General features: G+C 51.4%; 1 protein-coding gene across 1 annotated transcript in view; it reads right to left on the bottom strand.

The window, feature by feature from the left end:
• Nucleotides 1-24,298, bottom strand: part of MN1 (MN1 proto-oncogene, transcriptional regulator) — a 290,178-nt gene continuing 265,880 nt past the window's right edge. The window contains exon 4 of the transcript XR_013930930.1: nucleotides 1-24,298. This exon is cut by the window's right edge and continues 22,812 nt beyond it. The gene's annotated coding sequence lies outside the window, so the exon portion shown is untranslated.

The raw sequence follows: 24,298 nt of genomic DNA, 5'->3' as shown, positions 1-24,298 counted from the left end.
CCTTGCTTGCTTCCTCCTGGAGCTTTCCAGTCCCAACAATGCACTTTCATGAAAAAAACAGACAGTGCCAGAAAAACAACAACATTAAATGAAAAAATCACCTCTTCCAACATTATCCGTGTTTTGCTCCAGTCCATCATGTTAGTTTCAAAGATTCAGAATCTCAGAAAACTGGATCCTCCAGGATAAAGCAAGTTAGCATCCCTCTGCTAGCATAAACCTGATGCCTCCCCCATCAAGTCGACTCTTCTCTGCCATGAGGGTAAGAAACCAGCTAGAAACCAAATTCCAGCCAGCTCCTCATTTTTATCCTTTCTCCTTCCTATTTCAGTAGCTTCCTTATACAGAACATCTGCCTTCTTCTAGACAGCTGCAATGTGGTTCAAAAGGTCAGAGTCCAGAGTGGTGTGGAAGGAAATGTTACTTTGGGTCATTTTGTTAGAGAGGTTAATGAAGTGCTAAAGTGGATTGATCCCAGACACTCATTCTTGGATGTCTGCCTAGGGGAGACCACTACACCTCTACCCAGGAGCCAAGTGCCTGCGAGGCTCCAGCATCTCAGTGCTAGACACAGCATGAGGCAGGTACTTGCTGCTGGACACAGTTTTCCACCCTACCCAAGATGATCTCAAGTAGTCTATGGCTCCCGGGGGAACCTGGCAGACCTGCACAACATGACCTGCAAAGGAGCTTTGGGCACTGGTGGGGTGGGCCATCCTCCCATGTCCACATGCTGCAGCAAGGGGGACTTAATGATCTTAATGGTCCTTTCTAACCTAAATGATTCTATGAGACACATGTAGGACAATGGCTGAGGACTTCAGACACAGAGCCTCTCAGATGCCTTCCTGGCCCAACACTGTCTCCCTGCCTGCAGAGCAGGTGTGCAGGGCATTGGTGCACATCTGGACTCTGATCCCTGGAGCAAAGCAGGAGGGTCACAGAATGACAGAACGGTCAGGGTTGGAAGAGACCTCTGGAGATCATCTAGGCCAACCCCCTGCTAAAGTAGGTTCTCCTGGAGCAGGTTGCACAGAATCGCATCCAGGCAGGTTTTGAATGTCTCCGGAGAATGAGATGTATAAGGGTCTCTGTGAGGAGCTCTAACCAGGAACTTGCCCTGTCCCCACGCGGATGTGGGGGCAATGGGGGGCACAATGCACTGGTCCATTCAGGTCCCCAGTCTGTAGTGTAGAAGGCAAACACGTACTAATGTTGCCATGGGGCGACAAGATGGCCCCAGAGGATGCTTGATTGAATCCCATCTTGCCCCCACTTGCAAGCTGTGTCTATAACATCCCCTTTATAGATCCACCAGCCAAGAGATGTCCTGCCTGCCACTTGTCCTGTTCCCTTTAACTGTACCATCATTGGCATTTCAGTGTCATTCACGCCGTAATCTCACAGATATCTGTTTCCTATTTGGATTGCCACTTGTCAGAGCACCTCTTTCCCACTGGCAGTATGGGTAGTGAATGACCTTCAGCCAGTGAATGGTTATAGCCTTAAGACAACACAATTAAACATGTTTTATTGCTTAACACACTGTGTCAGGAGCCTTAGTTGTGTTTTTGTTCCAGTCTTCTATCGTTTTCAGAAATGCCTGGAACTGTGACAGCTCAAAGCGCCTGTGCACTTCTGCTCCCAGGTAATCAATAGAAGGCCTCAAGGTATCTCACACTTCTGTCAAATATGGGATTTTTAGCATGAAAGCATTTCCAAGACTTTTTTGGTCATTGCAAGGTTCTCCTAGCCCTCCCTCCCTGACAGTTATCACGGCAAGGACATGGGGTGGCAGTGGAACAAAGAGCCTGAGCCACCAGTGGGAGGGTCCTCCAGACAATTCCCAAGGAGAAAGGCATTGCAGGCTGTGCCCTTCATCGGGGGCTCCCATAGCACCTGGGACCCTGCGGCAGGGCAGCCAGCCACCGCCTCGGGAAGCGCCGGGATGCGACAGGGCGAGCAGAGCTGGGGACAGCCCAGGTGCACATGCCGGTGGGACACCAGGCTTCTGGGACATTCGCAAGGCTGATTTAGGCTGAAACCCAGTTATTTTTGTTAGCGGAGATATGCTGTTTTCCCTCAACTCCTGGGTCGTTGTTCTGGTTTTTCCTGTCTTCTGTTGGTTTTTGAAGAATCCTTGTGAATTAAGTCCCAGCAGTAATTTACCTGTTTTTCAGAAAAATGCCTCTGTTCACAGGAGCAGCATTCCAGGATGAAATGTTAGTTTCTTTGGGTACAAAAACTGTCTTTCCACTTTAGAAAATTATGCCAGGTGAAAATTAAACACTTCTGTATTTTGCAGTCTGACAAAGCTTAGTTTTTCGCAGATGACGAAGACTTTCCACTATCACCCCATTTGTATCGTCATGGGCTGGGTTGCCATTTGTCTTGCTTGCAGAATCCCTGCTGCCGCCGTATCTTTTAGCACACAGCTCAAAACCTTTAGTTCAAATCTCCACCAGGTTGAAATGGAGGCTGCAGACATTTTTAATAATATCTGATTTCTTTGTAAAAGAGTCCGCTTTTCGTTATGGCCTCTGTGAATTATTCTTCACCAATTCTTAAATGCCCACTCTGTGCAAAGTCAGGCTGTATGATCTGTGTGAACTTTTTAATAAGCCCTCTTTCAGACCGTCACATTTATGTGTAAGTGGCTACTCATCTCTTGAATCTCTACCCAAGTGACTTGTGCAGTTGTTGTCATTAGTGTTTTTAAATGCATTTATATTGTCCTGACCTGCCTGTGAGTTGTATTGGTCAAGGAGCAGTTGTTTGACACATCCATCATTTCTGTCTGGATCTAACCTCCAGATCTCCTTTGTTGCCAGCAGTAAATGCTTTTGGAAGCGACCAGTGGGCATGGCAGTGGTCTGCCGAGCCTGCGCGAAGGTGCGAGCTCTGTGTACACAGGGCAGTTCCCACAGGAATTACCACGAGTTGTTGCTGACCAAACTTTTCCCACTCCTCCTTCTGTGAGAGCTGTTTGCTGCCTCTGTGGCAAATCTCTCAGTGTGACAGAATTCTTGTTCCATGTGCAAATTCAATGGGAGGTTGGTTTTTTTCAGAACGCAGAACAAAATAACTAAAAAAAAATAAAGTGAAATTGCTAATTAGACTGAGATTCCGCAATGCTGGCTTTGCTTAAAGGTTTTCTGATGGGCAAGGGTGTCCCTCAACCCAAGTGGGACCGTCTTTGCAGTGGTGCCCCTTCAGATCCATGCAAGGTGCCAGCTGTCCCAGCACGCACCCAAAGGCAGTGCAGGAAGCAGAGCCGTTTTTTTCTCATTAAAGCAAAATCATGCTTCTAGACCAGAACCATCCCTGGGACAGACTCTTTGCAGCAATGCAGAGTTCTGTGCAATTTGAAACCGTTTGCATTTCAAGAATTTCTCCTGGGGCTCCCTAGGCTCCTCTGCAGCTGCTGGGGACACGGTGCCTGCAGGCAGATCAGGCAGCTTGCACTGAAAGCTGCTCAACTGCCCCACTCCCCTCTCGGGGCTGCGGGTGACCATCTTCCACAGCATGCCGTTTTCCTGAAAAGCCAAGGTGAGCATCCTGAGGTGGCACTCGGTAGCAGGAGGCAGGCGCTGCTGGGCTGATTGCAGCATTTCATTCCTGCTGAGGTCTGGAGAGCTCTGACTGGGACGAGGAAGACCAAGCCTTCCTCGTTCAGACATGCAAATCCACTTCTGCAACAGAAGCAATGACACTCGGGTGCAGCCCAAGCTGAGGGTGCTCTCATCGCTGCCCAGCCCACAGCTCTGCTGGGCACCCTGCTCCAGGCAGCCTGACCTTGCCACATCTCTCCTCGCTCTGGGGGTGGCCACTGCCTGCCTGCTGCTCCTGGCTGGCCGTGAGCTCTGCTGGACCCTGATTCTCCAGAGGCACATTGGGTTGCAGTTCCACAGCAAGCTTCTCAAATACTTCAAATGCTGCTGTTCCATGGCATTGCTGGTTCTCTTCCTCCTCCTGGCTGTGCATGCCCTCCCCAGGGGCTGGACTGGTGGCTACCTGTGCCTGGCTGCTGGGAGCCACACATGGGGCCCTGGCCAGGCACAGGCTCCGCGGTGGCACCGGCCATGGCAGGCAGGGAGGCCATGAGGAGCCAAAGCCATCGTCCTTGATTGGAGAATCCTGACACAAATGGCAAGAGAAAAACAAATAGGGAGGGAAATGAACAAATTATGCCGATAATTGGTTTAAAAAATGCATCAAAGAAAAATGATATCCAATAATACTGCTGGTTCCTAATGAATGTGTGTGTAATAAAATCAGGCTGTTTGGACCGTGGTTAGCCCTGCACTTCACATCCCCAGATTAAAAATGGAACATCTGTGATGATTTAATTTACATGTTAATAACAAACAGGCCTCCAGAAACCAACGAATAAATGCCTTTTATTGCCGGCGTATCTTTTCCACTGCAGCTTGAATGAAAACTCTGGTAATTAATTGTTTTAAGCGATTCTATTAAAAAGTGTCTGGAAGTGCTGTGTGCCGAATGTTTATGTGGGCAGGCAGACGAGAAGAATACAGACGAGGAAGCAGCCTGCTAATTATGTGCCTTTTTAAAATTCACTGCCTTAAAGACATGGGATACTTTTAAACATGGAAGTCGACCCGGGCGCATTTATTTTCCCCCATTGTTCCTTTCCAGTTGAAAAGTTTGCAATTTAAAATAAATAGCAAATCCTGATGTTGCTGTATTCCTTCACAAAGTGAAATGGAAGCAAAAGCACCCACTCTGCAGGACACACGGGTGCCGGGGAAGCACTGGGGTTTGGCTGTGGGGTGGCCGTGTGTCCTGTGAGCATCGCCACGTGGTGCCCTGGGACGTGGGACACGGGATGTGGCACCCTGGCCAAAGATGGCCAGTACACACGCAAGCTCTGCAGCAGCAGCTGAAGCACTATGAGATAATTGCTCCATGGTTTCAGCCTTTCTCTCAAGATGTGTTTATTTTTAAAAGGAAACTCTTTCAGATGCTCTGTGTTCAGAAACAGAAGGCAGGCACTTAAGACATCAAAATGCAGAGACAATACTGAAACCCTTACATTTCTCAAACCCAGCAAAATTCAGGACAAGGGCTTGAGTATTCAGTGTCAGTCAATCCTCTTCACTTTGGCAAGCAAAATTCAGCATGTGTTTGAAGTGACCACTCCTCCACTGCATCGTTCAAAGCACTGAGTTCCAAAGATGGAGAGATGCTAAATCTGCTGCATGGCGGGCTCACCACTGGGAGGGTCACCATGATGCCTGGTGCAATTCAAGGATCTATAGGGAACAGAAAATCAGGAGACATACCCGATACAGCAGTCACACGCTGAAAGTTCACTCATTGCTAAACACTGAACAGGGCAGTCTAAAAGATGGTGTTACAAAAGCACAAAATCTTGCGTCTGAAGAGCTGCTGCCCTGAAAAGTCTGCGCTGCAGCAACTGTGGAGGAGTTACTGCAAAGCTGCGTGGTTTAGTCTGCCCGCACCACAGGGCCGCTGCCACCCCACCGTGCTGGCAGACCCTGAGGCTGCTGGTGGGAGCAGAAGCAAAGCAGTGCTGAGCATTCCTAAAACTCCAAAACCAGAATTCACATAGCTGGTACCCAGCAGCGGGGCTGGTCTTCTCTCTCTAAGGTGCTGCCTGTAAAGCTACTTTTGTGCCCAGTGCATTTCCTTAAATTAACATCACAGTTGCTGTTTTATCATAAAATTTATTCAGCCTGCTCTGTGGAGAGCATCACCCGGCAGTGAAGCTGCTAGCCTGGGTAAAGGACACGCTCTAGAAGGAGAGGAGGCCTTATCTAAGAAACAACAGCCCCTGCAGAGATGTGGCAGTGCATGGTATCAGCCAATTATCGGAGGGATGCTACAGGCAGCGGGGCTGCTCTCAGCACTTTGAAATGAAGCAGTGCCCAGTGCTAGGGCACACCTGGGGACAGAATCATAGAATCATTTAGGGTGGAAAAGACCTTTAAGATCATTGAGTCCAGCTGCAAACCTAACACTGTGGATGACACTGGCTCTGCTGCCGGCTCCTTGCCAGTTCATCTCTGAGCTTTATTTTGCCACATATGCCATCGGGATGGGGGCCCGGCTTGCAGGAGGGCTGCTCTGGCTGCTTGCTTCACAGTGGTGATCTCTGGGACTGGAACATCTGGGGAAAGCATCACAGCCCCTAACACGCTGCTCCATGGCTACAGACTGGATTAAAGCCTGGAACCAGGACCCAGTGAGGAAAACACGGCGTCCAAGCTGCAGGCAGCCTGTTGAACAGCCATGCAGTGTAACAGCCCCCCTGCAGAAGAACTGGCTTTGCTGGGAGCCTGCGTAGGGCCGGGGCTCGAAGCAAGCAGCAAGGTCTCATGCATCCAAGTGCCAACATGTGGCTGTGGGAGCAAGGGCTACCATGGCACTCAGCCACCCCTGCAGTCTGAGGCCTTGGTGCACTAACTTCTGCTGGGGCAAAGGTAAATATTCTCCTTTTCTTTTACCTTCCATGATTTTATATTTTGTCTCTGACAGAAGCAAAGTAAGCCAAAAGCTAAAGAATTCAAGAATGTCCTTTTTACAAAAAAAAAACCAACCCAATGGTGAAGTTTCATGATATTCATACATGAAAAACATTGACCATAACGCCTCTGGCAGCTCCTTCCACAAGACAGCTAATCTACCCTCAGAAAAAGATGACAAGTATGCAGGGGTGTGTTGCAGCTCTCGTTATCCACCAAGATGAGAGGAAGACCTGTCCTCTATATTATGCTAATTAGGGATAACCTGCTTGCTAAAGTTTTGCTTTCTGCTATGACACTAGCAGACAGTTTCATAGTTAGATAAACTCTGTCCTCAATTGTTTTGTTTTTAGTTTGAACATCCTTTGTACAAAGAACAAATGGAAGTTTCAAATGAAACTTTTTTGCTCAGGTTTGGTATTTTTAGGCCTTTTTCTTGTCCTCAGGTAAACCAAGACTACACAGAAGCAAGCAAACGTAAATATTCTAGCACAAGCTTTGCTCCCATTGTTATTTTTGCAATAATAGGTCTCTTCCTATCAAATGATGCCGCTCCCTTGATAGTAGCTTCTACCTGTGGATCAGACACAAACCTCCCCAGTCCCTTCCCTCCCTCTCTAAGCACTGTCACAGTGTGAAGGAGCTGTGTCAGAGGCCATAGTCCTGTGTTTACAGCTTTTTACAGGGGGTCTGCAAATGTGGTCACAGATAATAGCCCATCCCCACAGGGTGAGTAGGTCCAGTTCATGTAGCATACGCATACCCATATCTGCTCACAGAAAACCTGGCTGTGTAACGCTGGTACTGGCTTTGGCTTCTACAAGTGCCCCTTTGAATAAACAAGCTGTTTCCTCAGCTCGCCATGGGTTGTGAGGATCACAGGCTGGCTCCAGGCGATGGCAGGGGCTGCATTTCCCTTCATTAAAAACACTCTGTACAAGCACAAATGATTGCGCTGCAGATTACCATGAAAATGAAGGGGAGCTGCAGATCCAGCATCTCCAAAGCTCATGTCCGGCTGTTTCCAGGAGGGAAAAGAGCCCGTAGCTGAAAACCATCTGCTCTCCAGGCATGAAGCTGGGGGATCCCTGAGTTCTTGGGAGCCCGCACCAGCCACAGGCAACGTGCAGGCAAAGGCACCGCATGTGACAGCAAACTCTGCCGTGGACCCACCGCCTTTGCCACCCGTGCCATGGCATCACCACAGACAGACAGATGGGCAGGGCTCTGCCACTGCACTGCACACCCCCCAGGTGCCAGGCACCCATGGCCATGCCAAGCCTGAGCTCAGGTGCATGGATGCCAGTGAGGAGAGCCCAGCAGCACAGCCTGGGCATCCCAGCATCGCTGCCAGCCTGACCCACCCCACAGGTGGGGAATGGGGAAGGGAGGGCTGGGCGGCACGGTGGCAGTGTGGGCTGAAACAGCCACATGGGTTATTTATAGTGGGTGGCAGGAGGACAATTCTTCCAAACTAAAAATTACTTCTAAACCACAGCATAAATTTCAGCTGACAGTAGACAGCCAGTGAAGTAAATGGGGAGGAAGCTGAGCGGGCTGCAACATTTCTGTTGTTGTTTGCTATTAAAAGATAGGGGCAAGGAAGACAGAAAAAAATATCTGTAAGGTGTGGGATTACACATTTCTTGGAGTAATTACATCCACAATTCTACTGGGGTGACAGGGAGCTCCCCATAAGCACCACCAAAGAGGCTACAGACTAATGTGTTCTAATGAGAAGGGAAGACTTTTTTTTTTTTCTTCTCCCTCCCTCTCTGCCTTTCATGTCATGATTGTTCAGAGCTGAGAGCTGCCCCTCTTCGCCAGGGGTGCACGGCATTCAGTATACGCTTCCTAGCACCACAGAAAAGAAAAGCCCACTCTCCCCCTTTGTTTTGCACATGAAAAGCTCTCTTTCCCTCTCTCTCAACTGAATGCCATAAGACAAGGTCCTTCAGTGCACACAGAGTTTGGGCAATCCTTGCCATCGCTGGCTCCACCACCCCGCCCACCCCCCCCACCCCCAGCTCCCTGTGCAGGACAGCATTGAAAATAAGCACAGAGGAAATCTCCAGTTCCATTTGAAAAGCACCTGGGAGCGTTTAGGAGGCTCCTCTGCGGGACGGAGGAAACCTTCCCTCCTTCCTCCCTCCTCCTTTCTCTTTGGTGCAGGCTTGGTTTCTGCTCAGCTCCACCGTGTTTGCTCCCCAGGAGCTCAGGCGGCTTTCCTGAAGATGTCTTCCCCCCAAAAAATAAGAACAAGAGAAAAGCAAGCTGGTTAAGCAAGGGAAGCAGGAGGAGGAGAGGGAAGCAGTTCCCTGGGGATGGATATTTGCAGAAGCAGCAGGAGAGCGGGTGCCCGCAGGCACCAGCTGCACAGCCAAGGGGATGCGGTGAGAGGAGCCATGGACCAGGCAGCACCCAGCGTGGTGCTGGAGGGGGCTGCCAGCAATGCCTTGGCTGCGGCTCATTTGTGGTCCCCCAGGATGAAATCACGGGGTGAAACTGCAGCTCGGGCACTTCCCTGGGGCCAGGATTTCACACCCCTCAGAGGTTTCCAAAGCAGCAGCAAGCACCTTGGAGAAGGGAGAGGAAAAACCTGGGATGGGGAGGGACGGTGGGTGCCCAGGGTGGTGGGTCATGTCTCGGTGCTTCCATGGGTGCTGGGCATGGACATAGCCCCCAGCCCCATGTTCCAGCTGACGGACTCCCCAGCCTGGGAGCCAGCTGCTGGAAGCGTGAGAGGACAGAGCACCAGTGCCTGTGCCATGCCCTCCCTGCCCATCGCTGGCTGCCCACCCACACAGCGGTGGCACACGGGGACCCCTCACTGCCACAGCACCATGCCATCCCCGGGGCCACGCACTCCCTGGTGCCTTTCAGACACAGTGCTTGTCTGGCCACGTCCTCAAGGCTGTAGCAGTCGTGGCCCCAAAGAGCAAAATTCCCTCCCTCTGGTCCAGCGGGCAGTGGGAGCAGCTCTGTCCCCACGTTGAACAAAAGGAAAAAGCCATTTGTCAACTCTTCAGTCAGTCAATATTTCACTGAACTTTGTTTTCCCTATTTAGTACAATTAAAATCCCAAGGAGAAGTCTTGTATAAATCAAAGTTCTTTTAAAGTGTACCACGCAGACACGCATATCGGTGCCTCTGCACAGCATGCGCCAGTAAAAAATATGCAACCCCCTTTGGCAACACAAGCAGAAATAAGCAATTTAGGATCTTAAAAGATAAAAGATAATAAAAGTAATTAAGATAATTAACCACCCTGAAGAGAGAAGAATTTACTGCTGTAAATTTTGTACTTAGTTTTAGATGGCAATATCGCAGCTGCCACTCCACTTAATATACAACACATCAAGGCGCACTGCCTCTGCCGGCATCGTTAGATGAGTGGGGCTCATTGCAGCATGGTTGTCAGTGGTCATACCGAATGGCCTTTTGGGTGGTCATGCCAAATGACGTGGTCATGCCCAATATCTGAGCTGCCGGGACTGCAGGTCACTCACCTCCCACCTGGAAAGCAAACAGCTCTGGGTGATGATGGCAAAGCAGCCGAGTATTGAGGATGGGGCAGGACAGGATAGAATGGGATGGGACAGGATGGGATGGGATGGGGCCAGATGGGACAGGGCTGCTCTGATCTCAGCCAAAGCCTGCTTGGTCCTGGCTTGTTCTGGGGTGAGTTTGTTGTTCACACAGGACCGGGAATAGACAAAACACTCCTTTTCTCATCAACCATTTACTGGGTTTCCAAACAAGTGTGTTGTCTCATGCTGGCTGTCGTGCTTCAGACGAACCACCTGTGAGCATCCCAAAGGAACTGAAATGCTCCTCAAAATTCTCTGTTGCCTCCAAAGCTAGGCTGCTGCTGTGCTTTAGTGAGCACACATCATGCTACCGGTATTGCCTTGTTGATTCCTTTTCTCCCCATCCATCTGTATCCATCTGTTTTGACCCAGCTCTGCTAACAAGGTTTCTGGGATAAGGAGTGTTTTTAGTTCCATGTTAAGTAGTCCCTGGCACAGCCACAGCTAGGAGCACTGGCCAGCACTAAAACACACACCCTTCTCTTCTCTCTTCCCTGCTTCTCCTAGCTTTTTACCCAATGCAGCATTGCCCTGCAAGATGCTGCACAAAAGGGGACAGGAGAGCTGTCCTGCCCACACGTGCAGGGACCGCCATGGGCCAGCACCACCTTTGCTCTTTTTGGTCTCTGTCTCTGCAAGGAAATTCTTTTATGCCAAAAATATCAGCAGTCCCATTCTCCTCACTGACACCAGCCTTTCCCAGTGTGCGCTTTCTCTGCAGGCTCAGCCTATTCTTTCTCCATTAGCTACACCAAAATAGCCCTGGCTGGTTGGACACTGAGGCAGTGGCCCTATATATCTTTGTGTTAATTCTGCTGAGACTCCATGACCCCAGCGCATGCACGGATCTGATCCACAGCCCTCTGCTCAGCCCTTTGCAAAACACAAAACCAGATACATCTGGCCTTACCATGGCATTCACACAAATTCCTTTCCGGTAAAAAAACCAACTTGAGGAGCAGTCCGCTGGTGACAGCCTCCCGAATGCACACTGCAGCACTGGGCAATGGCTCCAGGTTCTGCTGTGTCAAGCTGCCTGCTCTCCCTTCCCCTCCTGCCAGGCCCCCTCCTTGTTCCCCATCATCAGTCCAGCCCAACTTCTCATCCCCATGTATCCCTGCCAGGGTGTGCAGGAAGCTGAGCCAAGCCCAGAGGTCCCTGCTGCTGCTGGTGGAGTCCTCCCTGTTCCCAGGGCTGCTGCCTTCCCTGGAATCACCTCTGGTGCTGCCTGGACTGCTCTAGGAAGCATTGCCATTCATTAATGTGGCAGAAAACTAACCCAGAGAAAGATCCAGGTGAGAGCTGACTTGATTCATTAGCAGGCAGAGAACCAACAAGCTCAGTGCCAGCACCTGTGAGATGCAGGGGTCTGTGGCAAGGAGTGAGGGCAAGACAGGGGGGAGAGGATGTCCCCCTGGCCACTGTGGCTTGAGCCCTTCCCCAGGGGGCTGGCTCTGCGGACATGCAGCTGGCAGCGGAGCCCAGCAGCTGCCCTTGGCCGTTGGGATGCTCCTGCGCCTGCTACATGCAAGCGCTTCCGGAGAAACCACATCCTGGCAGCACCATCACCACAGTCAGGAAGGGAGCCCAGCTGTGATGGCCATGCAAGAAAGGCAGAGATGGGGTGACTTAACACATGAGCAGAGGAATTGCCTGAATGTCAAAGAGGGAAGGAAAGCTGCAGCTGCAAGCATTCCCCGGTGACACAAGGAGACTCCGAGAGGCAGGAGACTGTGCATCACTTGTGTTAGGCGAGGCAACAGCATCAGCCCAATGAACCGCTCCTGCCATGGATCCAGCCTCTCTCTTCCCTCTCCAAATCCAGGTAGTACGTGCAGTGACCCTCAAAATTGTCAACTGTTCAGCCTTTTCTGCACTGCCCATCACCACACCATGTCCCCACACAGGGACAGGCTCACAGCTTCTACAGTCACCAGCAGAACCCAAAGCTCGTGGCTGCCCCTCACATGCCTCACTGTCCTTAACTCCACATGGACTTTCACCTTCTTGGGCTCATCCCCAGGGACCTGAACAATGGTTTCACATTCCTCCTGCATTGCCCATCCTTGTTTCCACTTCTCACACTCTCTTTTAACAGGTTTGCTCATTAGGAAGCCCCTGGCTCAGCCAAGCTGGCCAGGCAGAGCTGGTTCCCAGCAGAGCTGGATGCTCTGCATGCATGGGCAAGAGCTGGACCGGGAAGAGTTTAGAAAAGAGTTGGAAGCAATTACAGTTTATTGAAACCAGTCTGTCCAGTGACCATAGACACGGAAAGGGGAAGCAACACCAGGGCTGTGGGGAGAGGAAGATGAGATCCAGCATGGGTTTTGCTCAGTTTTCTAATGAAATGCAATTTATGTGATCAGGCTGTCCATGCCTGTCTGTATCTGGCTACATGTCTGCTATAATAGCTTTTTAATCTCCTGGCAGATTTCAACCAAATCTGACAGAAGTGTAAGGACAATGGCATTCTTCCACATTCCATGACAAGGGCTCCTGCGTGGGGAAGGCTGCCCTGTCCCTGCCCTGTCCCAGCCACCTGCTGGGGCAGGTGGCTGCCAGGGGTCACCCGTCACCACACAGAGGAGGACAGGCACAGGCCAAGGCTCTTACAAATGCCCCAGCTATGGAAAACCTTTGTCAGAGCTCACAAATGACAGTGGGGGACAAACTCATAGGAAACTAGATCTGGTTCCTGAAGGTACCGGTTCCTGCTGGGCTGCAGGAGGTGCCAGCATCAGGGATCCAGTGTGGCCACCCGGCCCCAGCCACCCTCCCTGCAGCCAACCATGTGACTCCTGATTTTCCTCGTTTTGTGCAGGCCAGGTCAGCAAAGACTGGTTCCTGTACCAGTGCAAGGGGAAAGCAATGATTTGAACAGGACTGGGGCTCAAGGGGGAAGGAAAGCAGTGGGGAAGGGGGGTTGCAGCAGGTCGGGGGCAAGTCCTGCCCAGCCAAGTGTGGGAAAGCCCACTCTGCCATGGCACTGGCTCCCGCGAGCTGAGTGAACATGGGCATGCAAAATATGGGGGATATGGGGGTTGCTGACATGTGCAAATGGGGAACAGCAAAACATGCTGTAGCTCAGACCAGCCCTCACTGGCTCTGCTGGGTATCGTTAACCTGAGAGCAGCTCATTGCAAACATGCAGAAAATGTTTATTTGCCATAGGAAACCAAAGTCCCAGACCGCCTCCTCCTTGTCTGCCATCAGTTAATGCAATTTATTGTATTGTAAATCTTGGGAACACGCGCGGGCAAGCCCCCGGCCAGCAGCCCTCATGGCCAAGGACCAAACCCACTGGGCTTCCCTGTGGGGCAGGTACATTGCCAGAGCCCAGGTCCTGGCCAGGAGCAGCTGGGGCTGAATTTCTGTTTGGAATGGGGGGGTCTGGACTGAGCACACAGCCCTGCAGTGGAAGGAAGCAGACAGGATTGTGCAAGAGACCCTTTTTGGCTCCCGTCTCTGCGGTTCTGCACAGCTCCTTGCAAGCTGCAAATAACAACAGGGGAAGAAGTATTTCCATTAATAACATATCAAGCACTCCGTCTGCTCGGCTGTTTTTCCTCTCTTGCATATTCAGGCATGTAGGGTCTGCCTGTGGTGAAGGGGGAAGTGGTAAAAGTTAGCACCTGGTGCCCCCAGCACCCCCCATGACAGAGAGCCCAGAGCCCAGCAAACACCCGCTGCAGCCCCAGGGCTGCTGCAGCCCCCCAGCCCTGCCCATCTGTCTCTTGAGATCTGCATCTGAGCCTCAGCAGCGCAGATATCCAGCAGAGATGGTCCTGGAGATCTAAATATTCACCAGCCCCCCCTAAGCTACACAGTCAGCTGTATATGGACAACTATTTTACTTTTTTGAATGACATAAATCATAGAATTAAGAGAAAGAATCAACCCAGATGCTTAGAAGCTAACCAAAAATCTGACAAATGGGTATTCACCAGAAAACAGCTACTGAGACCTTGTAAAGGAGAGAATTTCTGTAAATGTCACAAACTTCTTGTGACTACCTTGTAAGGAGACGATATCTGGCTGTAAATTATCCACTCCATGCTAAAAGATGTGCCTTCCATTTCCAGAAAAGAGACTTTTTCCAGAAGAGGAAAACTCATAAAATGTCTCTTATTTTGTAATACAAAACAAAAATAACAGAACTTGAATGATGAAATTTGAGGTTGCTGTTAGGTGACAGAAGATGGTCAAACTCTCAGGGTTACAGAAATGAAGTGAGTGCCCTGGCCCTGGGGTGAAAGGAGGACGGACCTCAGTGGCTGGGTTTCCCCACCTTGTCTTCTCGGGGCTCAGCCCGCGACGCTGGATGTCTTCCATCCCATTTCCCTTCTCATAGAGAGTAAGAATCCTTCAAGTATTCCTGAAAATGCAAATGATACTGTATTTTACTAATAGTCTCCTCATCCACCCTGCTCTTGAGAAACAGAGAAAGTGTCAAGGTCTATCATGCCTCTTTAAAACACTCTTCAGTTTGGGGCTGATGGAGAAGGGTGAATGTCTGTATTGTGCACACAAGCAATTTCTGCAGCTCGGGAGCCTCCTCATTTCTTTTAAAATACAACCTTTGAGTATTCTCTTCATCATTTTTCAAATCCTTTTGTAACTGTCTATTGTTCAGCACAAGAAGCTCTTAGGAGCTGACGCTGTTTCATTTAATTACTGAAAGACAGAGTGAGTGGTGATGAACGCTGCCCGTGCCAGCTCCCCTGCCCTGCCTGGCGCACTGCTCGGTGCCTGCCCGGCAGGACCGCTGCTCAGAGAGGACATTCTGCAGAATGGGACAGCCCTGCCCCAGAGGCGCCTCCAGGACCTCTGAGCCCAAGTCCCGTGTTCAAAAGTGACCTTGCTGTCCTTGAAAATCGATGGCATTTACACCCCTGTGAGCCAAACCAATTTTTGACTGTGGTTTGAGCTTTTGCATCACTTAGGTGGTTTTAAAAAGGTATCTTAAGAGCTAAAAAGTGGCATCAGCTTGCGGGTTCCTGGGTGCTGGCTGAGCTCAGCAACTGCATCTGTAGGGAGAAGGTCAGAGGAACAGCATGGGGTTTTTTAGCGGGGAGAGGGATGAGTGCTGTGGGCTCTGAGCACAGGGCAGATATACAGATATACGGGTAAAGCACCCTGCCACGCAGAGCTGCTGAGCATAGAAGCCGCTCTGCACCTCAACAGAATGGAGATGAAGCAAAGCAGCCCTGGAGCAACCATGTGCTTTCATTTACCCTTTGCAAATCTTTGTCCAGCAATTCCAGTATCAGAGCTGATTGCAGGGAAACCTGAGAGGGAGGAGTTAAGCAAAAAAACAGCAGAAAAATCAGTTTATTTTACTCCAGAGTGACAAATGTATTTTGAAATGAAATCCAGAAGTGTTGCCAATGAGCCTTTGTTTGCTCTCGCACAAAAGTCCCCCCTGGCCGGGCGCTGAGGAGCAGCAGGCGGGAGGAGGAGGAGGAGGAGAAGGAGAAGGAGGAGGAGGAGGAGGAGGAGGAGGAGGAGGAGGAGGAGGAGGAGGAGGAGGAGGAGGAGGAGGAGGAGGGCAGCACTGCTGAGGCCCTTCTCAGCTGCATTCCAAGGGGCTTTCTGAAAAGAATGAAGTGTTGAGCGTTTGCCAAATAAAAGAGTGGGGCAAAGGTTGCTATTTATCCCAGAAAAGTAGCCAACATTATGTCTATTGATGGGAAGGAACCTGAAGAATTGTGGGAAGGAAGAAAGTTACTTCAGCTGCCAATCAAGGGCCCAAATTTCCATGAGCTGCCAATCATAATTAAAAGGAATGTGGCAGTTCAGGAAGGTCGCGGCAGCAAGGATCTCCCTGAATAAACACCAGGTCCCAACTGAAAACCACTCCAAAGGCTTCGAGTGATGAAACCACCAACATCTACATCGATAATTGTTGTTGTTAGTCTCTCAGAGAGACTACTATTTTTCCATGATGCCAGGGATCATCCCTGGACCTGAGCAGTTTATTTACACTTGTAGGGACACAGACCTGCGGTGCAGGTGGGCTCTGCGCTGCAGAGGAGCTGCGCTTGCTGCAGGCACCTGCTGCCCCAGCGGCATTCCCATGGGAATGGGGGCTGTGGGAAGGGCAGGGACTGGGGGCATTGCTCACACACGCTGGGTACCCAGCAAGGGAAGACCTGGAACAGCCCTGCACTGAGAGCAGCACCATGTGCAGCACCTAGAGGGGCTCTGCCTGCTCTCTGGGACAAAATGGATGCTCCAGCAGCCCCACCATGCCGCGTGGGTCATGCTTTGGCCTATGCATAGCATAGCGTGGCGTCCCCTGGTCCCTCTGCCTGCCCTTCCTCAGCAGAGCCAGGTTCCCCTTCGCCACATCTCCCATGCCTCCCTAATCATCAAATCATAAAATCATAGAACCATAGAATCACAGAAGGATTGGGGTTGGAAGGAACCACAAAGATCACCTAGTTCCAACCCCCTGCCACGGGCAGGGACACCCCCCCCAGCCCAGGCTGCTCCCAGCCCCGTCCAGCCTGGCCTTGAGCCCAGCCAGGGATGGGGCACCCACAGCTGCCCTGGGCAGCCTGTCTCAGCACCTCGCCGCCTGCACAGCTCGCAGCAGCCCAGCCCAGCTGCTCCCTTCCCAGCAGGATTTTGGAGTGGTTTTCCCACAAAGATGCAAAGCAGGAAAACACTTGTATAGCTAATGGAAAGCTTTCCTAAAAGTGGCTGTGCCTGGTGCTGGCAGTGTCTGAACTGCTCGCATCCTCGGTCAGCCCAGCCCGTCAGCCCTCTGTGTCATCTTAGGCTATTTTTGAAAACAAGTGTAAATCCTCTCACCTCCTCTGTTCAGCACCAAGGGTGACTTTCATCATGAGAAAAAGTGCAGATGGACACAACACAGGGACTGCACAGCCCAGCAGGGCACTGCAAGATTCAGGCTATTTAGGCTTTGCTTGATAAACTTAACTTTTCTAGCTGACACTACAATTAACTGGAACAAAGACAGCCCAGTATCCCAGGCAAGATGAGGCTAAAAGCCACTGTGAAAGGCAGCTCTGCGGAAGGTCTGAGGCCACAGTGGGGTGGGAGCTCTGCAAGGGGCTGTGCTGCTAGCACAGCAAGCGGGCAGGACCAGTCTGACCCCACGCCCACCCATGGGGTGACACAGGCCCCAAGGATAAGCCAGTGTCCTGCCCTGGGGGGACAGGCAGGCTTTCCCAACGTGCCATGGAGCTCCTCTGTGAGCCAGCCCACATCCCACCAGCAGTTTGCCACCTTGCACCGTTTGCATGCGCTGAGGTGAGGTGACCACCCTGCTCTGCTCTCAATATTGGACTGCAGTGGCCTGACAGCAGCTTTTCGACCAGGAGATGTTTCCCACCCTGCTAATAAGGAAGCCAGTAATTTGGAATGTGATAGGAGAAGTACCAGAAATAAGCAGTGAAGAAGCTTCCACCCCAAGAAAGGTTTAAAAGACACCGGGAGCATGACAGCAGCTGCCAAAGCTGCAAGCTCCTGCCCAGAAGAGCAGCCCCATGCATGCAGCCAAGACTGGGAGCACAGGCAGCCCTCAGCTGGCACACCAGCTCTCCAGGAGCTGTTCTCTTCCTACCACAGACTGGTAAAGAGAAAATTGTTTCTGGGCAAAGAACCAGCAAAGGGCCCCGAGGCTGAAGTGGGCAGGCACAGACGTGGGCAGGCCCCCCTGCCAGGAGTAATTCCATCCTCACCAGAAAAATTCTCTTACACATTCAGGCTTTTTTTCCAATACCAGCCTCACACTTTTCCCCCAGGATGCTGCTCAGCACCTAGCGATGACAAAGAAAATCTCTTTTGCACCCAGCCAAACTCTTTTATTCTGGTCTGCTCTAACATGCCTGACAGTAAAGCAATGCAATGGGTGCTGCTGATGTTTAAATATTGCTTCCAACATGCACGCAGCCACCCAGTTCCGGTGTATGCACATCTACAAAAGCCACCAAATACCAACGGAATGGGCGGAAAGGCAGTATGCACGCTGTAAGTTAGGCACTGTGCAAGACATACCAATGCTTGTCTAACATAGCTGACAGTAATTCCCTGTGCTTGCAGACATAATGGACAGGCAACTCATATACAGACAGTGACATTCACAGCAGAGAGGAAAGCTCCTTTCTGTGTTTCTCCTGTGGGCTCTTCCAGCCTCCACATCCCCTAAGGTGAAATTCAGTGCTGGACATGACTTCTCCTGGTGCGGTAAACTGGGTTTAGTGAGCACAGCCTGCGGAGCACCGTGTCCAGCTGCTTCTAGCACAGGCATTTGTATGCAGGCTGTGCGTGGGTGTGCACGGCTTCTTTGGGTCTTCCCTGGGCTGCTGGAAGCACTTGACACGTGGTGATAATGCAATGTGACTTCCAGCTCCGCGCTGCCTGCTGCAACATGCTCCCCTTCAGACTGGCACAGATGCATGATATGTCACTCAATGCCTTCGGAGTCTTTTTGTTCTAAATGTATTTAAGAATTAGATGTTTAACTGCCTCTATGGAGATGGGGCTTTAGAGGCAAAAATGAAACCTTTAACATGTCTTTAACAGAAACAGTGATAAAATGCAACTGTGCGCTTGATTGAAAAAATATACTGTACAGTAATTCCCTCTGCAGCCGTAATCATTCAAATAGCCTGGCACTGGCATGATAATATTTAAAATAAATTGAAACAAACAAAATATTTTTTATGCCCACTCCTATCTTCAGCTGTGCATTTTCATGTGTGAAGGCACCTGGCCGAAATGTCACTGGAGAAAAGGACTTTAGGACCATTTATAGTATTGCAAAATTGTTGAGCAAAAGCCCTATAATTGAACTTAGTGGCCTCCCCCCGACTTGTCAGTGTGAGCATCCCCGGCGCTGTGCAAGGGGCTTTCACTGGGCAGGAGGCTGTGCTTCCCAGGGGCTGTGTCAGGCCCATCTCATCTGCCCTTGGTCCACGTCTCAGTCCCAGAAGCTTCCTTGGGATGTTAACAGGTGAAGGGGATGGACGGGCATCTTTTGAGGGCAATGCACGTGACATCCTCGCACCCCCCACCACCAAGGCTCCTGTCTCGCTCTGTGGGGATGCAGAAATGCTGTCCCTGGGCCAGGGATGCCTCTCAAGGCAGTTGTGCTGGTGGAGGGGTGGGGGGCTGGCCTCATCCCCCACAGCTGGCAGCACCACCGACTGGGTGCCTCCACCAGTGCCCAGCTAACACTGCGTGCAGGGCTCATCCGTCATGCCCTTGATGTTTAATTAGGAGGAAAGTCCGCTCCGTCTTACCGCTCGGCTTGCACCTCGGCGGGGCCGGGGAAGATAAGCTCTATGACATGCACATGATAGAGTACAAATAGTGTCTGTCGCATGATGTATAGAGCCATCTGCGCAGAGCGTGCTCCGCTCCCGCTCTCCCTCCCTCTCATTCACTCCCCTTCCTCTTTCTCCTTTTACGTTCATTTACTCTGTGGTCAGGTGCCGAGTGCATGTCTGGAGATGTCTCATTTGTCCAGGTGTCAGTGCCATTCATTGTGCAGGGGAGCACGCGGCAGGGGGGGGCTGTGGCTGTGCACCCGTGTCTGTCCCACTCCCTGGGTTCACCACTTCCCCACCAAGACGGGGGCAGCCCCACGGGGACAGGGAGCTGCTGGGCACAGCTCTGCGGAGAGATGCCCAAACCCCAAGGCAGAAACTGTTTTTCATGAGGGTCTGGGGGTGTCCCTCTGTCACACCCTCCCTGGGGCCATCCTGGGGACTGCATCCTGCCCACAGGTCACCGTGACTGTGCCCTGACAAGGGGCACAATGTGTCCCCAGAATGTGCAGGGCCTTTGCAGCACCCCCAGATCATCAGACAGGGTTTTAGACACCATTTTCCAATGCAGGTGGAGAGCTGGTCTTGACACCCATGGCCAAGCTGGACAGGTCAGTGCAGAGACCCTGCTTATAGATAAGTTACATAAATCTAAGGCCATGTAATACAAGAGTGGAGAAGGAGCACATCTCAAATGCACGATCATCTGAGTGGTGTTAACCCCAGCCTGTCCTGAGTGCAAACCTGGGCCCTGAGAAGCACGGACCGCGGCTGGCGTGGAGAGGCCAGCCCTGCACCCACTGTTGCGCAGCCGCTGGTGCTGCTCCCAACCTGCGCAAACCCCCTCCAGCACGCACATTTTCGGGGGATGCTGTAATCTCACAGGCTGCCCTCCCTGATCCCTGGGGAGGTTTCGCTTTGCTCCTCCCTTCAGCAAGTCGGTAACAGCCCTCCCCATCCTCAGCTTCCGCAGATGTGAGCTTTTAGGAACATGTAGCAGTATCGCATCGCCGCCAGCCTCGCGTGGGAGTGTGGGTCAGGGCTGGAGGCAGAAGCATCCCTATGTCCCAGCTGTGCCTGCTCGCCACGGGGTCACCCCCTCATGCACACCCGCACGGGGACACCCGTGTGCTCGCACCACAAGGGCATCAAATCTACACAAGTCTGCGCTGCACTGGGGTCTGTTCTCCCCCCAAGGTGCCAGAAATGGCTTCAGATAATCAATACCAGCAGTGGTCGGATTTACAAATTGCATATCATTCATGCAAATAGGAAATGATGAAAAATAACACTTAACTGCCCTTTGTGCATAGACAGCTGGAAAAGTTTGCCCTTTTCTTAGTGTTAGTTAAGGCTAACATTAAAATACTCTCTACATTCTTGGTGCCTGTTCAATATATTTTATATAAGTTTAATAAAAAAATTGCTAAGATCATTGGAAGGGTAAATAACTGCCATGCTGACATTGCTTCTATTTAAATCAGCTACACACTGCGTGCATACATCATTTGCATAAAACAATATTCAAGTAGGGTGATTTTAATGTTCTGTGCTATTTCTGACTCTCTCTGGATTGCTGTTTGCATATATTTGCATACCCTAGGAGAATTAAACTAGGAGTATGTAAATGAGCTAGCAGGCTCTGTGGTAGAGGAGTTTCTTCAGTCCTACAAAGCAGCTCCTCCAGCCTCCCCTGCCGCTGGGCTGCCCTCGCCCCACGGCCAGGGCAGGGGCTGGAGCTGAGGGACCCCGCAGGCAGACCGTAGGCGTTGGGGAGGCTCAGGCAAGCCCAGCCAAGGTGGAGGCAGGAGCTGAACAGGGGACATGCAGGGTAATAACCCCCCTCAAGTTTCTCCCTCCTCCTGTGCTCGCCCCCCCCAGCCCCAAAGGCTCTCGGGTCTGCCGCACAGGGCCCCCGCTCTGCGCCTCGCCTGTCCCCTTGGGACCCAGCTCTCATTCCCAGCAAGGGCTCTGGACAAAAGGGCAGGCACGCACTGGAGAGTGGCAGAGCACACCCGCTCCTCGGCATTATCCCAAGGGGGAAGCAGGGAAAAGGAGTGATGATAGTTGCTCCTACAGGGACTGAGCAAACCATTCCTATCAGAATAAATCCGCATCCCCCCTGCTGGACTGGGCTGCTCTGCACCCCACCACCCTTGCCATACAGCACAGCCGTACAAACCACCGGGGCATCCCTGCAGTTCCTGGTTCCTGCTGAGACACTGAGGTCCAAAAATCCTAAACAAAGGCTCTTCTGGTGCTCCCTGCCCTTCCAAGAGGAGCGAGGATGGTGGAAACAATTTTCAGTGCTGTGTGATGAATCTCCAAGAGGCCACATGGGGGCTTAATTAAGCAGCCTGGTGAAGTCTCAAATTTTCCTACTGACAATTGCTGAGCAGCCTTTATACAGTCTGCCTTTCCCCACCAGCATGACTGAGAAAACATAGCAAGGGTCTTGGCCACAGCAGGGTCACCTCTTCAGTGTCAACAGCTGGATGCCCATCTCCCCCGGTAACACCTACAGAGCATCCCAGCATAAAGCACCGCACCCGGGCTGCACTGCTGAAGTGAAGGAAGATCGTGCCCCTAGTGACAGCTATGCATTTGGGGAGATGCCTCTCCCCCTTGCTCTAAGACCAGGAACCTGGCGAGGGGACCCTTGTACACACCCTTTTCAGCTTCTGTCCCCTGGGCATTCTGGGATTCATCCCAAAGAATTAAGCTTCTGACTCCAGTGATAATTTAGAGGGCATTCCATTATTTGCAGCAGTTTCCTGCTGGTCATAGAAAGCTGTGCCATAGCACAGCCCACACCGGGCACACCACTGGCAGGCAGCTGGGTGCTTTTGGGGAAACACCTGGCTTTTATGGACAAACTCACAGATTTGCTGGTATCTAAAACAATGAAGTGCTGTTACTTGCATGGAGAAGGGAACAGGGCAGGCACTCTGTCAGTGCTGCTCTGCACTCCTGCTGTAGCTGCAGAAGGGACAGGCAGTGGATGAGAGGAGGTGGGCTTGCAGGATTTCTGTTACTGCCTGGGAGCACCCTGGGGATGAGGCACATCTTGGGCAAAGTGGGTGTGTACAGGTGCCATGGAACCAGGGCATGGACAGATGGGCACAGACAGATGTGTGCAGACCAGGGCAAAGTGCCCAGGAGCAGGTCCGTGAGGACTGCCCAGCTTAAGGGCTGAGTCTGCCCCTCCTGTGTCCCAGTGAGACTGATGGAGATCCTGGGATTTGCAGATGGACCCTAAACTGTTCTTGCACTTGCACACAGGTGAGCAGCAGTGGGATGCCCTGCATTATGCACCACATATCATCCTTCTGTCCCTCATAATGGCCAAATACAGAGCAGCAGCTGCTGGCCAGGAGGCACATGAGAAATGCAACAACCTCTCCGTAAAGGAGAAGCTCCTCTGAAGCATGCAGTGGAGCGATGACCACAGGCCACCCTGCTCAGCCCTGCACACCAGTGTTTCACAGAAGGTGATCCTATGGCTGCCATTCCCGTAGCCTGGTAACTCCACATCCTCTTGCTGAAGACTTCTTTTCAATAATTAAAGAGGTATTGGCTTGCTGAGCTGGAGAGATCATCACCGTGGAGGGAGTGGTAATAACTTTTCACCACAGAAGGACTTTTTCATTCTCCTGCTGATCATGACTTGGCTTTACTGTAAATTAAACACATCCTCACCAACACCTGAAGGTTAAGGGGGATTTTCCTGCACTAAATCAAAGCGGACACTGGTTTCTTCTGCAGGAAGAATCTGAACTGGCTTAAAAGGTCAAACAGTTCGACACAGGATTTGGGTGGCTGTTTAAGGTCATCAGGCATCCCACTCTTGTCAATACATCAATTATTAACAAGTCATTGGAGTTAAAGTGAATTAGTCTTTTCTTTTCCCATTCCGTTAACAGGATTAGCAAACAGTAAATAAAAATAATTGTGGAGGTAAGCAAATCAGGCACTCAGAGAAGCTTGTGCAGCTCAAAGGTGTGTGCCAAGGCAAGGTCCCTGCGTTCACCCATTTAGCATCCTGTGTGCTGTGTGCCTGCCCAGGGCTGGGTCCGACCAGGGCTCCCGAGCCTCTCCTCACCTGCTTACACCTCGGCACAGCTCACAGCACCCCGGCTTGCCACCAGCTGTGAAATACTTGCCAGCCTTTGTGGCCAGGGTGGCCTCTAAGCCCTGGTCCCTCAGCAGGGAGGGATGCTTGCCACAGGAGCCATCACCCCTCAGAGCCCCGGGCCACCCTGGTGCCAGGCAGAGCCCCTCTCAGAGCTGCTGAGTGACTCTTAGGAAGGGGGTCTGCAGTGACATGCTGCCTGCACCTTGCACTTCACCCAAGACAAGCCACTGTTTTTCCAGAGACCACACAAAGTAGAGAGGGCTGCGGCAGAAATTTGGCGTTGGATAATGACCACCAGCTAACACAGGAGACAGAACGTATCTCCAGTGTGTGGGCTCAGCCCAAGCTGCAACAGCAAAAAGTAATTAAAAGGGCAAGAGGAGTGAGGCTGTGTGAGGGACTGATCACATGTTTAGCAAAACATGAAAATACATTTTCTTTCCTGTGCCCAGTTGCTGCAATAGCACTAGCATTACATTAAAATCTCCGGGTGGGATGGCGGGAGAGGGCAGCAATCCGCGGAACGCATCCATCGGGCTGGCGGACCGGGCTCTTGGCTGTCTGCAGAGCTGGCACTGGGATGGGCTCAGCTGACTCCGACACCCGGTGCTGGGTTTTGGATCCTCGTGCTGGGATTCTCTTTTTTTGGTGCCACCAAGCATATTTACCTTTTTTCATGACATTTTTAATTTTTCATGTCCAGCTCAGACCAAAATTTTGAAAACCACCAAAGAATTTACCTCTTCCCTTCTTCTCGGTGGCAGA

Source organism: Falco punctatus (genome assembly GCF_963210335.1).
Source record: "Falco punctatus genome assembly, chromosome: 1".
In the NCBI taxonomy this organism is placed as follows: domain Eukaryota; kingdom Metazoa; phylum Chordata; class Aves; order Falconiformes; family Falconidae; genus Falco; species Falco punctatus.
The sequence above is the reverse complement of the archived record's forward strand: the minus strand, read 5'-3'. Positions and strand labels throughout refer to the sequence as shown.